This window comes from Cygnus olor, chromosome Z (genome assembly GCF_009769625.2).
Source record: "Cygnus olor isolate bCygOlo1 chromosome Z, bCygOlo1.pri.v2, whole genome shotgun sequence".
Classification (NCBI taxonomy): domain Eukaryota; kingdom Metazoa; phylum Chordata; class Aves; order Anseriformes; family Anatidae; genus Cygnus; species Cygnus olor.
The window spans coordinates 25,543,660-25,558,989 of NC_049198.1; the positions used below are offsets into that span (position 1 = coordinate 25,543,660).

At 38.4% G+C, this 15,330-nt stretch overlaps 1 protein-coding gene across 2 annotated transcripts in view; it reads right to left on the minus strand.

Moving 5' to 3' along the window:
- SV2C (synaptic vesicle glycoprotein 2C) overlaps positions 1-13,892 on the minus strand; it is a 109,253-nt gene extending 95,361 nt beyond the window's left edge. Inside the window, exon 1 of one of the 2 annotated variants that reach the window (XM_040541531.1) lies at positions 13,748-13,892. The gene's annotated coding sequence lies outside the window, so the exon portion shown is untranslated. Of the gene's footprint in view, positions 1-13,593; positions 13,622-13,747 lie in introns of those variants that run through there. The other variant, XM_040541532.1, reaches the window with a different exon arrangement.
- Between the last annotated feature and the right edge of the window lie 1,438 nt (positions 13,893-15,330).

The following is a 15,330-nucleotide window of genomic DNA, read 5'->3' on the forward strand; positions in this document are numbered from 1 at the left end:
CATTGCCTCAGTGAGCAGTCTGGGTGAGACACAGGAGGGTAAACAAAGTCTTCTGGGGCACTCAGGGTTCCACACAGAGACTCAGAGTATGTGCCTGACTTGCAGACTACACTTTAGTCAGTCAAAGTTCACTAACAGCAAGTATTAATACTACTGACTGCAGGCAGAAATTCTCAACAAGGGGTTCCATATCTCCCTGGGAAAATCTGTAGGCCTTTCTAAACCCCAGAAGATTGAAAACTACCATATACATACAGAAATTTATATTCGAATATATGATGTCTGAAGCTTCTTGTGACCAAAACGACCATCTACAAAATCTCCAGTAACAACCAGATAAAGACAAACATTGGATAATAGGACAATATTTTTCATTAGTAATTGTTGATTATAGTTCTTATCAGAATGGCTAGTAGAAAGCTCACTTTTGGCATATGTAGCAAATCTAGTCTATAAACAGACTTTGCCTTAGTTCTCCTTTCTGGCAAGACATGGGGAACACACACTGCAATTTTTGCTGCCAAACTGCCAGTTTTAGCATCAAGCTTCTATTGTCTGTCTGTGATCTCATTCTTCTGCCACATAAAGCAGCAACACACTCCTCAAGTCTGAAAAGGCTGTTTGCAGGGAATGATAATGGTGAACATTTGGAACTGGATTAGAACTAATTAAAATACTCTCACTGAAGCCATTGGGATTTATACAGAATATGTACCACCTTTTACAGAACTAATATCTTTAACATTTTACTAGGAACACATGCTAAAAACATGTAACAAAAAACCAAAATTCTGCACAACTTTTAATATTAACTGGGATTATGAATTTGTAAATATTCATCCTTTTTAAATTATAAGTGAATACATAAGGAGAAAAAAAACATTGAAAGGAAACTCTTGAAAGAACAGAAGGCTGAATGAACAATAACTCTGGGAAGCTGGTGCACTTGGGGACCATGGGTTTGATATCCTGTGTTGCCATAGAACTAACTTTTTAGAAATATTGTCAAAGCACATGATATTCTATGACATATAAGGCAAGGGCAGGAAGGGTTGATGTCATAAGTCTTCAATTGGTTGAATCTTAGATTTGGATCACACTAAGAAAATCTATTAACATCATGGCTCTGTAGGGAGAACAACATATATTAACATTGCCAATTGTTGAGACTGAATATATAAATTCTTCTCCTTTCTTAATTCCCCTTAAAAGGGATTCCATGAAAAGGAACTGGAATAAAAATGAGGAAAAAATTTTCTTTACAGAGGGAAAGATGAGCAATAGTTGCATAATATTAAAACAAAGCAAAACAAACAAAATTAAAAAAGAAAAAACTTGCTCTCTAATATATGTGTTCCTTCTAAAAGTGTTTATTATAGCAATGTGGACTGTAGTACCTTAGGCAGACAGAGAGGTAGACAGTCATTTTAATGATTCCCTTCTAATCCGCAAGGTTCAGTATAAATAGATAAAACAAACATTTAGGAGAGAGGGTACACAGCAGGCTTGTTTACTTTTTCATGTTACCTCCATGTTTTTTAAAAAAATGGAGTATCAGTAGTATTTAGAGCACCTAATGTGCCTGACAGGAAAACAGAACACATTTCAAGAATACATGTTACAAAATAAAAACTATCTGGTAATTTCCTGAAATCTAACCTCAGAGGGGTTCAATCCCTAAAACATATGGATTCCCCAAATTTTTCTAAACTTTTCATCAAGTTATTTTTATCTGTGCTAGATTTGCAGCCACAACGTTCTTGCTCTCTGACACCTCAAATGTAAAGAAGTCACCATCCTGGCTGAGCTGCAGTCTGAAGATATTTACTTTGAGTTTGTCTCCAACTCAATTAATTGCTATCCCTGTTTTGCACCTTGGCTTTTTACTGATATTGCCGTTGAATAAAACCAATACTGACTCAAGCTGTTACTCAAATATAGGACCGCCTAGTGGTACCATGCTCACTTTTGCTTTCAGTGTAACTAAAGACATTGCTAGTATCAGTAAATCAGGGAAACAGTGCCACATCAATAATGTCCCCTGAATGCCACAGATAAGGTGGACCATCTCCTTATCAACACCTCAATTACGCTCACTCTCAAAGTACATTGAAGTACCACTAGTCACACTTGGCAGGCTCATCTGACGTCTTCTCCAGCACTTGGGCTGCAAAGTATTTAAATGTTCCACATTACTAATACCAATGTATTTCCATCTTTCTTCTTTTCAGGCTTGGCCTATTATTATCACTTTTCATATTCCAAAGAGACATTAAGACTCCCTCACTCACCCACAAGAGGGCACCTAGATGACTCATATCAATTTTTTGGATTCAAGGACAGAAAATGTTCCATACACTACCAGTGCCAGCTGACTAATAATGAAAATTGGTTTCCTGCTGCAAGCAGTACTCTTGCCTACTCCATGGCTGGGGGAGCATATACTCAGTATTCTGCAGAGAGTATAAGAACAAACAATTCACCTGTGTTTGTATAGACACATAACTTTAATGTAGGCAAAATAAACAAATTAAGTCCCAGTAAAACACAGCAACCAAGCTCTAAAAGTCATTTTCCCTTTTTGGAAAGCAACAACAAAAACAATAAAACACACATACAAAAAGTAATCATATGTCATAAATGTTTAAATTTAATAAGCAAAGCAATTAAAAAAAAAAATCTTGCTTCATCACCCAATTAGTTCTTGATTATAGCCTACAATTATCTTTTAAAAGCATCACATTTTGGTGGCCTCAGGATATACATCACATTGATTAAGTGCTCAGTTCCTTGAATGCATGTGTATTAGCCTCCATTGAAAAAAAATAAAATAAAAAATTTATAGTAATGCAAATTGTAGTGCTGGGTCAATACTCATTGCTTGCACCCTGAGAACAAGGGGCATTCCTGTAAAGGAAAGGCAGCTTTTAATTTAATTCAAAATTTCACAGGAATTTGAATCAGCATACTTTTTCTACCCACTGCATGTGCTCTTCGCCTCCTGACCTCCACATTTCAACAGCAAAATTCACAGCCATAGTATATAACTCTTCCACTCTGTGTTGTTACAGAACTACTAAACCAACAGGTAAGAGTGTTTTTTAGTTGTGCTTTTAACACTTTTAAAAATCTTTAAAGATCTTTAAAAAAACAACTCTACATGTTTACAAAGCTGTTATGAAGCACATCCACAGTTCCCTTTGCATCAACCATACTCCAGTTATGCCATACAAATTCTTGGAAAGTTTTACTGAACTAAAAGGTTTTCTAATTAAAAATACACATTACTAAAGTATTAAAGATCAAAGGCAACACAGATTTTTTTAGTTCAACTGTTTTAGATTATTAAATAAAATTGAGTTTAATACGTAAACAAATGCTGTGTGTTTCTGTCAGCGTGTTTCTTCACTGGGTGGACATTGCAGTTCTTTTCTGAAAGACCAAGATGCACTAAGCTCGAGCCTAGAACAGTCAGCAAACATTTTATTCCCATCCCTACCAAATAACACATATCCTTTAAAACATTAAGTGGGATATTAATACTTATCAGGTCATGCCCTTAAGCTATTCATGTGTCAGCAAATATACTGAGTAAAATTATTTTGGTGATTTCTATAAGGAATACTTACTTTGAGAGAAGTCACAACACTGACAGATTGAAAGAGTTTTTACAACAGCCTCTCAAATAATGGAAATAGCTTTCCTTCCTCTGGACTGTAGAGCAGGGATTCACCAAACCCATTTATTACTATAAATACAAAAATTAGCAAACATTTGTTCTTCTCAGAGATGCCTAATTCCCCTGGAAGAAACATTTTCTCTATCCAGAGTGCCGTTCTACTTAATTACTTTGTACAGTTGGTCATAACAAGGAAACTTCTATGTTATGCTCCAAGAACATATGGAAGATAAATGTTTACTAAATGTTGAAAGAAAGAAAGAAAGAAAGAAAGAAAGAAAGAAAGAAAGAAAGAAAGAAAGAAAGAAAGAAAGAAAGAAAGAAAGAAAAAGAAAAAGAAAAAGAAAGAAAGAGGGAAGGAGGGAAGGAGGGAAGGAGGGAAGGAGTGGAAGTTAAACAGAAACCCTACCAGGTGCAAAGTTTGTCATCAGTATTACTAACACTTATGTATCATCACTACAACAATCTTCACTGTATCTCAGATGGCAAGATTATCCAAGTACTGTATAGATGATATGTATCATTTATAAGTTATTACAAAGTCATAGAAAGTTTTCTGTGTCAGAGAAGGAGCATCACACAAGTGGCAATTCAGTTCTCCTTATAAAGAGAATAGAATTTGGCAAGATAGAGAAACAAATGTGAGAAATAACCATTACTCAGAGGTGTTTTTTTTTTTTTTTTTTTTTTTTTTCTTAATTAATTGCAATCCCAGAAAGGGATTTGAGCAAGATTTCCTGAAAGTCAAAGGTATGACTACCATAATATTTTCTAAAGTGACTGATAAGCCAAAAAAAGGCTTTGATACAATAAAAGGCACCACATGGGTTATTCTTGAATTGCTCCTTGGTCACTTCATTTAAAAGATATCTCAGAAAATGTTGAAGTTCTTCCATTTTCTAATCTAAATTATAATGCTGTTTTACAACAGAAATAAAGTGCAATGTGCAATTTTAAATGCTAAACAAAAGTGAACCGGAGGAGAATTTCTGGGAGTCTCACTATCTCTACAAAGTTAGTCAGTCCAAAATAAATCAGCACTCCAAATAAAACTGCCTGGAAGAGGTGTTGTGGTTTAACCCAGTGAGCAGCTAAGCACAACACAGGCATTCACTCACCCCTCATTCCTGCAGTGGGATGGGGGAGAGAATTGAAAAGAAAAAAAAAAAAAGTGCAAGAACACATGCCATTATCCTTTAATCTCTGAGATAAAGACAGTTTAAAGAAGGGGTGGAAAAATTAGAGATGCAGAATACCATCAGCTTATCACGAGCTGACCAATGCCCAGTCGGTCCACAAGCAACAGAAGCCTCCCCAGCAAATTCCCTCTATTTTATGGTAGAGTGTGATGCCATATGGTTTGGGCCAGCTGTCCTGGCTGTGTCTCCCCCCCAGCTCCTTGTACACCCCCAGCCTCGTCACTGGCAAGGCAGCATGAGAAGCTGAGAAGTCCTTGACTTAGCATAAGCAACAACTCAGCAACAACTGAAACATCAGCGTGTTAGCAGCATTATTCTCATCCTAAGCACAGTGCTGTATGGATACAAGAAAGAAAATTTACTCTATCCCAGCCAAAACCAGGGAAGGATGTGAGGTGTCCAATACCCTAGTGTTAGGGTTGTTTATAGACTAATAATGAATAGCACATTGGACACATCTTGGACAGTTGCTTTCTCCATGAACAGACAACTGCATGGCCAGAGAGCGAACAGACAAGCCGTAACTCCAGCACATACTGCAGGAGATGTTTATGCTTTGTTGATTTTGATTTTAGTGATTAAGGTTCTCAAGGTAGGAGCATGTTTTACCGTTTCCACATAGGGCCAGATAAATCATGTTCTTTCACAAGGACTCATTTTAGCTGATTAACACCCATTTTATTTTATATTGGTTCCTAAACTATGTTTGGATGATTGGTATATTTATTTTTTCTGGCCTTGTAGTTTATCTGAGCAAACACAGAGAACAACGCTGATGCAATTGTCTTTTAATCTCTGTGTATTTGCTATTGTTTGGTTCAAGATGTTCAAGTACTGGTATCTTAACCAGAGACTCATTTCATAGCTCAGAACACCAAAGAATGTATTATGAATGAAATATGTTTCACTTGCTGTCAGCCATAGGAACCGTCTCCTCTTTATGCAAATGTGGACGTCTCAACTCATTTCAAAAATTGAATGTTGTACACTTACAAGAAGTGCATATTCTTTAAGTCAGAGTGATTTGACTTGATATTTTCATTTTTTTACACAGTAACGACATATAAAAAATGTACAAATCAAATGAAATTCCTTCTTTACATTGTGTACCCTTAAATTTAAAAATCAACTGTTATGCTACAAAACTTTTATTCTTTCAACTACTCACTCCGTGTAGTGATTATGCTATATGGAAAAGTGTTTTTTTCTGAATTTTACCTAGAAATAGTCATATTATGCAAACAAAAGGAGTACCACCTCATAAATTCTAATAAGGCCACATGAGACCATCATGACAAATGGGACAAAAGGTATGCCATCAATGAGAACAATATTCTATGATTCTATGATTCTGTTTTTAAAAACATTTGAAAGTGATTGCCAATATATCACCTTTTTTTTTTAATGCTTTCCTCCTATATTTACTTCAGATCTTTGTGAATGCAGGATGTTTCTAAATTACAAGACATCTGTGAAAACAGCTATATATGAAAAGTGCGCAAAGAATAAAATATACAGGAAAAGGCTTTTAATTCCTCTAAAATTCATTCTTCTTTTGGTCATTTTCAACTTTATTCTTTTAGATGTAATATACAAATACAAAAGGATAAAAAGGGACATACAGAAAACATATTGTTTCCTCTTTAAAACTGAAGGTATGCTTTTATAACCTTTATAAGTTTTTATAAATATCGACCCATAGACACGATGTGTTTTTTTATTATTTATTATTTATTGTACTGAGAAACACATCCATCTGAGTTTTTCTGTGACTATTAACATGACAATATCTGCCATGGCTACTCATGTAAATTCTGTTTAAATGCAAGTTTAAAGTATCTCTTAGTATATGGAATATTAGGAGGATACACATTTTCTGGTCAAATGATTAATTCTCAAAGTAGTTAAGACATTATTTAGAATCAAAGAGAAAATAATTACCGGAGAAAAAGGATCATTAATTTATATAGCTCTTTTTATCCAGCAAAATCTCTATACTGACAGATTCTGGGCGAAACTCACACAGAATGCCATTTTGTTCAGCTTGTTGGAATTTCTGAGGTGTCTGTTGGGGCTTAAGTTAGTGTATAAATGTATGTACAGAGAATTGTAATAATTTTATATTGTTTTCCTCCTCTCACAACTGAGATGCAAACACCTGTAGAGGACATCTTTGGAAACTGACACTGAGCCCTTACACACACTTGATAGCTCACTTATCTTCATGTTGTTTATAGGCATTCAGTATTATATGTCTCAAAATATTTTGCATGGATTAATACAGTCCAAAAATCAAGCACAGTAACATCTTTGTAAGACAGAAAATGTTTTCTACAAGAAAAATTAAAGGCCTCTCTCTGCCAATGCCGGTATTATGACAAAATGGACCTGAGTTTAACGTATACTGCTATTGTGAAGCTTGTGGTGATGGATAACAATGCCCCAGGATGTATTATCAACAGCTTCACTAGCAATAATTATTCCCTTCTGCTTTAAAATTACATCAATATTAGTATGGACAATTTTGCTTCTCTCACCACGGCCACTTTGTAATAGAAATGAAATTCACAGTGAAAGTGGTAAAGAATTGGAATGCTGCACAGAAAGCTCTGGGATTCTCATTCTAGCAGATACACAGACTTGACTGGACAAGCCCTGAGAAACTTTATCTAACTATAAAAGTTGGTTCTGCTTTTAGAAGTAGGCTGGACAGAATGACCTTAAGGAGTCCCTTCAGATATGAATTACTCCACTGTTTGTTTGCAGTAGTACTGTGCAGAAAATCTCTTGCAAATGTTAAACTAGGTTTGAATGAAGGGTAATCTACCTGCATCCCAGTCCACACTGTACGGTAATCTCAGTCACGTTTGTGGTTCATTCAGAGCATCATACTGATGTACTAGACTTCAACAGAAACCAGCTATTGTAAACATCTTTGTTTCATTTACAGTATTCTGCAGCCAGTGATGAGAAGCCATACTGAGGGAAAGAAAGACAGGCTCCATATGCATAGCAGAGGCTCTCATAAGCCTTAATACTCCTTCTTTGTTGATGTTGCTATTTTATCCTGAACAGATCACGGTTACAAAATTTCCAGACCCAGTAATGAGAGTATTGGTCATTTGTCTGACATCATTACGTGCATTTTTCTTTGATGCTCTCCCTGTCGTCAGATCTTGATTTTTTTAAGAAAATTGAAAGGAAATAACTGCTGTTATTTGAAAATCAGGTGTTGCTCATGCACTGAGAAAGAATGTTATAAAGATAAGTGAATTTGGTGTTAGAGGCAGCCTGTGCACCAGCTACACTTCAAGAAAGACAGTGAGTCCAGCTCATGAGAGTTGATGTCTAGACACCCACAATATTGTCCAAAAGCAAAAGTCATAATCACTTGCATATCTAGATGCTGATACGATAAGTAGGAGGCCAGGATATGTGAAACATTAACTTTAGGTGCATTCACCCTCTGCATTTGGAATTTAATTTAATATGTTGATTAAAAACAGGTAAAAAAAAAAAAAAAAAGAGAGAGAGAACTTTGCTCTGTAAAATAAAGTACATGCATTTTCTAGAACCGCAGACCATTGCAATACTTCATCTTACCTTTCCTTTTCAGGACCAACAAAGTCTGCCTTGGAAGAAGCACCCCAATTATTCACAGATCCATAAATCCCCTCAAAGAGAGCTAACAAGCCTGTGCTATTGGATCTTCTATAATCTGTACCAGACAATTTACTTTGGATGAGCGTTAAAAAGCAAAATAGTATCTGTTGCCTTCATATCTACACAAGAAAGAGATTACAAATGTCCTTTAGGGATCTTTTAACATGATCAGGAAATGGAAAAATATACTGTTGATCTTATCTTTGTTGTTGGTAGTGCTTGGATATATTTTGTGATGGAATTTTCAAGTGCCTTGCTTTTTAATGAAAATAAATATGACTTTGGTCCTGTTTTTACAGACAACAAGGATCCGAGACATACAAAGAGGCAGGATTAAAAGAACTCATCTAGATAAAAAAGAAATAACAGAAACCTACGTCAGAGAGCAGTGACTTCCAGCTGGAAGTGTTGTTCTGAGGAACCACTCATTTCTCTGCCTTAGGAGTGGCTGGGAAGACCACTTATTTTGTAAGGCTGCAGCAATGTCTGGCTGACATGGGGGAAATACAGTCTCCAAAAACAGCTTCTTGGGATTAGCACTGTTACTCTTACAGAAAGGCAAGTTTGTCCTCCAGCTTTACATGCCATGAAAATGGTGCCACTTAAAGACCCAGAGGCACTATCAAATGCTGCAAGTAAAGTCATCTCTGGGATTCATGGTTACATGTATTTCTAAATAATCAGCTCCCATGATGCATTTCCCAGAGCTCTTCCCTACATACAACTTGTATTGGTATTAATGGGGAAAAAAGATTATAGGATGGTTTAGTGCTGCTACCAACTGCATTCATCGTAACTTGTATTTCAGTCAAAAACCTACATGTGCTCATGAGACACCGACTACTGCCCTAGAGCAAAGAACATAACTAGAACCACAGGTCCATGACCACAAAAACAGTCTGCTAAGAAGGAGATAGCCAGCTACAGGGATGATGCTTTGTTTTAAAAGTATTTTGCTTCTGGCAAACTAACTTGAAGCTGCAGCAACACCACATTTTTCATGAATCTCAGACCAATATGATGCTATATGCCCTGTGTGCTGGAACGGCAACATGATATGTAAGGTACTATTCATATTTTTGCTATTGTGCATTTTTAGTTCAGTTAGAAATACTTGGAAGGAATGCCCATCTAATCATGAAAATCTGATGTTTTGTTGATGGATATCGAGGCTTCGCTGTCAGCAGATGCTCAGCAGAAATGCGGACAAAGGTAAGGATCCAGTCTTGGGAATGAAACAGTATTACAATATCTTAATTAGTAAACTGTATTACACCATAAGCAACTCAACTGTTATGCCTGCAGCATTTAAACATTTAGTAGCCTCTCTTGGTGGGGAAGTTGACTGAGAGTTCAAACCACAAAGAAGGAAATTACATGTTTTATGTTGCTTTACCCTATCTGATTTTTTTTAGAAATGGGACATTTCAATAATAATCATACTAAAGAAATCAGCTTTTGATGGTATTAAATGTGTACATATTCGTCTCTCACTTACATAAAAATGGTATTTTGAGACCAAGCCTGACTAGCACATCCACAGGCTGCCAACCTATGTATTTACAGGAAAATAGTTACTTTGCATGTTTAGAATGTCTCTGAAAGAACAACATAGCGATACACAGAATCAAAGGTAAATTAAAAGCCTGTTACAGTTGTTTTTGCAGCTATGAAAAAAAAAAAAAAAAAAAAAGGCCCATCATATTTTGTAATGCAGATAATAGAGAATCTATCCCATTTAATTCAAGACTGAAACACTGCTAATTTTGAAGAGAAATTTAAATATCTGTTTTCTTACTGGTGTCAATACTTTGAGCACACTTTTAATTATTTTTTTTCCATTTAGTTGCTTAAAAACACTTAAAAGAAAACAAGCTCTAAATTCAGCCCTCTGTATCACTTTTAAAAAGACGCTGATTCTAAGATGAAAATATTATGCACTACATAATACAAGGGCGGTGGCAGCAGCTGTTGGTTCCCTATCATAGGTTTGCAAACACATTTAATCTGATTGATGAGCTTTTGTTTAAGCAGGCATTGATATGCATGCTGTGACGCATATGGGTTGCAAAGATTCACAGCAACGTGCAGCCCAGGTGATCTGCCTCTGAGGTTAAAACAACTTTTATATATCTGAGGATGTGAAATCCATTAATACTATTTTCATACAACACATATTATATAATTATATAGCTGGATTGATTCGGCTTCCAACTGAAATCTACAACATGATTCATGCTGATTTTAACAAGGAGGATCAGGACTACTGTGGATAAACATTCGTCCTCTGTGCTTTGGACACATCATTTTAAAAATTCATTTGACATCAGGCATCAGTGCAAGCAACTTATGCAATCTTACATAAACAGGTACATAAAATCTCAGTTACAGATTTCATGTTATCACCTGTGATAACACTGATAACACTGTATTTTATACATATAACTGAACGCTTCATGTGATCTTCCTTTGTTGCAAACATCTTTCTTGCATGCTCTTAGGAACTCAGGAGGAAAGAAAAAAAAAAAAAAAAGGCAGCACTCTTGTGTTTTACTATTATTAAAAATTAACTAGAGTTCTGAAATATAGAATCAGTAAACACTTGTCTTGACCTCATTTGACCAAATAACAATCTATTCTTCCAGAATGCAACGACATGTGATTTTACTTCAAGTTGCCATTAGAGAAAGCCTATGTCTTGCCTGTGTCACTGATATTCAGGGCCATCTTTATTGAATTAAAAATAGGAATACAGCTTCAGAAATACAGATATTGAACCATTGTGTTTTTTCTTTCTTTCTTTCTTTCTTTCTTTCTTTCTTTCTTTCTTTCTTTCTTTCTTTCTTTCAAACATCATTTAAAGATGTTTGGAGCCATCATGTGTATCAATAACATTAATTGACAGACTGTCTTTTTGTCAGTAGTTGGCCTATGGGAAGCTTTTCTCCAAATACATGCATTTAAGTCCACTTGGAACATATTATGCCTATGTAATTCTACATTCCTGTGGAATTTAGAAAAGAAACGTTTCCTGACCTCACATTACAAAAACAGATGTTTAAAGAAAGAAACAAAGAAAGAGAGAGAGAAAAAGAAAGAAAGAAGGAAGGAAAATACATGCAAAATAACCACTGAAATGGTTTAAGGCAAGCTATCATTCAGTAAAATTACAGAAAATGACTAGGTGAGGGGGAAGGAATGGAGTCTCCGCTTTATCACGGTGCCTTCTTCTTTATGAAAATGCTGAAAAAAATGCTTAGTTACAGAGAAAATTATGAATATTATACAAAACATCATAATGGTAGTTTTTCTTCCTGCGAGGACCTCAATCCATGAAATGAAAATCCATTGTAAAACTTCAGTAATTCAGAAGGACATATGGCATAGTAAATCAGGGCTCTTTCCCTTAGAGAACTCAGAAGAAAAACACTTCCAACATAAGTATACCATTAACAACGTTTCTAATTGGAGAACTTTATTTGGTTTTAGTTTTGTTTGTTTGTTTGTTTTTTGTGAAATCCTTTGTGGTTAACTGTAATTTCATCAGGAAGTTCCTTCCAAAATCTCCTTATGGTTCAACATCTAATACTATCCACAATTCTCTCACAAGGCAATAGTCTTTGGTTTGTGCAACCTCTACAGATCAGTTTAGCTTCTCCCCCTCTTTCCTAAGGCAGAAGTTGTTGTGAGCTCCCTGCACTGCAGTGCAATGCAGCCCAAGTACCAGCAGTACGAATAGTGTTTGTCTGGGTAGGTTTCCCTTGTGTTATACTAACCTCTGCAATCCCCCCATCTCTATCAGAGATACACTCAGCAGCCTCCCAACTCTTTACAGGAAGGAGAACAGGATACTATGAATCACTGAGGAGCCTCTGGATGATCTCAACCTCTTTTGATGAGACAATCTCCCTCCTCCCTGCCTATTTTATATGCATCTTCCTCATTTCTTTCTTCTTTCCTCACCCCACCCCCCGCCACCTTTCTGCACAGATGTGCTGTGGCCACCCCAGCCCCATGACTCAGCTCCCACTCTCGCCCCCATATACTGGGCACCCACGGTGCTTCACAAGTTTAGGCACCCAAGACTCATCAGTGCCCTCCATGCTCAATTACTCCTGTGTCACCTCGCCCTGAGGTCCCTGGAGTGTCCTGCCACTGCTCAGGGCTGCCAGACTGGCTCTTCTTTTCTTTGCATCTCTCAAGCTCTTCTGCCCTGCATTCCCCCCCAAAAGCCCTCACTATCCCATCAGTCTTCCTAACCCCAGGACCTGGACTTCAGTAAGGATTTTGTCCAAGAAACCAACTCCATGCTTCCTTTGCGTGTACTGCCTAGACACCTCTCAGGTTCTAAATCCCCAAAGTGGTAGGAAAGCAGTAACTTTGTGTGCTTTGGAAAACTCCTCTCCTGAAGCTGTAAGGAAGGGAGTCCCCCCCTTCCCCTTATGGGTGGTGAGTGCTAAACTATTCTCCCAGCGTAGTCAATGTGAATCATGATCCTTACAGGCAGCCTGCAGTAAGAAAAGGAACATAGTTTTCCAAAGCACTCAAACTGTTTATTTTCTTTCTTTTTTCCTTTCTGTTGCATAGCCTGAAACCCTCCCTCTTCCCTCCTAAACACATCTTAGAAAGTGTTGGCTCCCAAAGTAGTTGAAATCTCTATTCGCCTCCTGCATCTTTGATTTTCCTTACCATCCGTACCACTAGGATATTTGCAGGCTTGTTTTCTTCAAGCATCTGGAGTCTCTGCAAACCTAAACCCCCTGGTTTCTGCTCCCCTAGTGTGTAAAAGTTGTGTTAGCCTTAATATGTTACTCAGCTTCAAAAAGCCGAGATGAGATACTCACACAGCCTCGCATCTGTGCGACCAGGTCTCTGTGCAAAAAATAAAAAAATAAAAATAAAAAATAAAAAAAGCGAGTGGGCTCTGGATACAGCTGAAGTGAGCTGCAGCCGGGAAGACTCAGGAATCCCCACACTCCCTTTAACGCCCGACCTGCCCAAAGCAGAGCTCCCCCCCAGTCCCAGTTTGCAGGCAAGCAAACCCCCTCTTACGTCCTGTGGAAAAGTTGAAGTCCTCCCCCGCCGCAAGCGTGCGAAAAGAAAAAAAAAAAAAAAAGTAAAATAAAATAAATGAAATAAAATAGAGAAGGAAAAGTTGCTCGGCAGCAGCAGCGGTCCCGCTGCCCGGAGCATCACCACCACTTACCGGTGCTTCCCAGTGGCTCCCCTCACTGCCCGCCGCCTCCTGCCTCCCGCTGGCGGTGTGATGCTGCGGGAGGGACGGAGGGAAGGAGGGAGCGAGGAGCCTCCCGCAGGTGCCGCCGAGCGTGATGGGTCGGAGGAGGGGCGGAATGGAGCTGGGCGCTGCAGCACAGCCTGTGCTGCAGTGCCGGCGGCAGGGGGAGCGGCGCGGAGGCGCGGCGAGGGGGGCGGCAGCCGCGGCCGGCGGTGGAAGGCGTGGGGGAGATGGGGAGGGGGAGACCCCCCTGCAGGCAGCAGGCCCCCTGGGCCGGGGGAGAGGGTGCAAAGGGAATCCCCCTCACACCGCGGGCGAGGTGGCAGGGAGGCAGGAGCGAGCCCTGTTTTGCCGGTAGAAGGGGAAAAGGGAGGGAGTGACACCCCCACACGCACTTTGCTCCAGCAGATGGGGTTTCGGGAGAGGCAACAGGGGAGGATGTGCGAAATGGTGCGTTTCTTAAGGGTTGCAGCAGGCCCCGTGGCCACCCGAGGACCACAGCATCCTTGTTCCTTGCTGTCCTCCCATAGAGTGTGCTCTGAGCACTTCTCGGCAACAGTGCGAGGCTGCGTGCGCTCCGCGTGCAGAGACCACAAGTTGATGTATCAAGGTGGCAAAAAATAAAGTGGGTGAAGGGGGTCTTACAGGCAGGACTCACCTTCCTGTGTGGAACAATATCTGGCTATGAGAATAGCGAAGCATCAGAACAGACTGCCTTGGGCGATGGTGACATCCTCAGCACTGATGCCTTTTAAGAAAAAGTCAGAAAAAAAATCTGTTTTGGGATGATTCCTCTGTCTTGGGAGAAATGGATATTCTTCTGATCTTTTTTTTGGACTTAGATTCTATGAATAGTAGCAGGTTACCATATTTATTACTGTTATCTCCAACACTTTTAACGCTGTGGCATCAAAGACCATAAGCGATATTATTACTTTGTTGCACTAGATGCTAATACCCAGTAATGAACAAAGAACATTAAGAGCTCCTCCTTTATGACTTTATACATTTACAAGCAATTCCACTGGCAGCTCATGTGCAAAGTGACAAATACAGTGCTATTACCAAAGCAAAGACATGAGAGAAGGTGAAGACAGCAGATAGGGCTTCGTATTAAAATTACTTTTCAAAATGAGCAAATATTCCACCAGTTCTATTAATGAATACGGTAATTGGGTTTCTCTCTCCAAAATGCATTAAACTACAAACTATACCCATGTGTAGAAGGAAGTGGGGTAACGAGCAGATACAACCAGCCCCCATCCCTTGCCTTGTACTCTGCACATGCCTAGTGTGTGGCTTCTGCAGGGTTGTAAGTGATTTCTGACAGGTTGTCTGCCTTTAAGTCTTCCTGTTAATATTTGTGAGTTTTTATACATGTTTTCCTACACTCTAAAATGCTTTTAGTTTCCTCTGTTGTTCAGTAAAAGATTCAAACTGCAAAGGAAACTGACTTATTGATTAGCAACCCAGGGGAAAACCAGAATGAACTATGCATAGACTGCTGTCAAGTGTGAAACACAAACAGAAGAATAGAAAAGAAATACCTATTA